We start from the raw sequence: 1648 nt of genomic DNA on the forward strand, positions 1-1648 counted from the left end.
GCTGCTGAAGGGAGAGGTGTGTGGCACGCTGCCTCCGCAGCCCTCCTTGTGTCAGCAACGGGAGGCAACCGCTCTGCTCAGAAATAATAAATGGTGCTTTTTATTGAATTCAGAGTGATTTCCCTTTAAGAGAATTCCCTTTAAAATGAATAATAACCCTTTTTTGAGACCTGAGTGTCAGCAGAAGAAGCTGGGCTTGTTTTCATGTTATAGCTGTGAAACAGTATCGGGCGGCACCATCTGATTCCTTTTCTTACAATTCTTTTGTGTCTTTCCTTTTGTAAGCAAAAATGAGCACATTCAGGCGTGCGAGAAAGAAGTGAAATCAGATTGTATTGCATTTCTTTTGGCATATATGGTGCAATGCAAGATTTTTTTTTCTCCCCTTAACTCCCCAAATTTCAGATAGCCTGAAAAAAAATACCAGCAGAGACAAAAATGGGGAATCAGCTTTCCATCTAAATGCTATTTAAAAAATCACATAAATGTAAGTAGCCTTTTTATGCAGTTAATTATTTTTTTTTCTTTTATCATTCCTCAGCTCTGTTTTCAGTCTTCTCTTCTATGTGCTTTCAGATGAGCCCACGTCTCATGAAAGTGATGTTTTGTTAATGTAGGCCATCAGCGTTTCTAACAGCAGGAAGTAAACTGAGTATTTCCTTCCCCAAAACAGCTCTACTAATTTACTTCAGTCTGAAGTAAAACGAAGCAGATACTCGTTCAGAAAATTGTAGATTCATCCCAAAAATCAGAACTTCAACAGAACTAAAACTGCTAAGGTTACATTGAGAAAATGATTTAGACTGAATAAAAAGAGCATGGCAAGGCTGTAAGGAAGTGTGACACACCGCATTTCAACACCTTCAAAGGGAAATAAATATTTGGAAATGTTGCAGTGTTTCATTCTGAAGTGTTTTTTAGTTTTTTTTTTTTTTCTTTTTGGTGGTATGAAAATGACATTTTCCATTAAAAAAAATTAATCTTCAAAAGATTTTTAAAGAAATAAGGGTCAAACATTCTGTATTATGTTTCACCACAAATGCAGCATTTTAAGTTAACTCTGAAGTGTTTTTTTACTATTATTTTTTTTCAGGGAGCTGAATTCTTCCTCCTGCAAATGCTCTGTTTTAATTTGACTCGTGCATATTTTTCCCCCCATGAAATTTTGGGTTTTGCAACATAACAGATAAGCCCCCTTTTTATTCCTCCACTTGCCAGAACTGTGGTTATCCAGCCCTCACACATGCACACCACTTCTAGTGCATGCTGAATCCTGGCCAAAATCATTTTCTGCTTCTCCATTCCCCGGCATTTCAGAAAGCTTTGCCAACGAGGCGTGATGCCAACCTGTGCTCTCTCATTTTGCCATTCTTCAGTCCCTGGTGAAGCTGTTCCAGGAACCTCCTTCCTGACCGCTGCCCATTTATCCATTCCCCAAGGACCAGTCCTGGTGCGCTGCCTGCAGCCTGACACCCCATGCTGATGTTGCTTCCATGCTCAGTCCCATGTGCTCCTCACCATACCAAAACGTGAATGTAATGGACAATGAGCTCACTGATGCCATGGCTGAATGGTGTCATGTTGGGGATTCAATGTTTTTGTGGTATGTTTATATGTGGGGTTAAGATGAGACCCCTATGAAGTCAAG

The 1648-nt window shown here is 39.7% G+C and overlaps 1 long non-coding RNA gene across 1 annotated transcript; it reads left to right on the plus strand.

The window, feature by feature from the left end:
- The first annotated feature begins 403 nt into the window (after positions 1 to 403).
- Positions 404 to 1354, plus strand: LOC118173414. The gene is made up of 2 exons (XR_004754178.1): positions 404 to 487; positions 1094 to 1354. It is a non-coding gene; the product is annotated as an uncharacterized LOC118173414 (long non-coding RNA).
- Positions 1355 to 1648: the final 294 nt, after the last annotated feature.

The sequence above is a fragment of the Oxyura jamaicensis genome, chromosome 12 (genome assembly GCF_011077185.1).
Source record: "Oxyura jamaicensis isolate SHBP4307 breed ruddy duck chromosome 12, BPBGC_Ojam_1.0, whole genome shotgun sequence".
Classification (NCBI taxonomy): Eukaryota; Metazoa; Chordata; class Aves; order Anseriformes; family Anatidae; genus Oxyura; species Oxyura jamaicensis.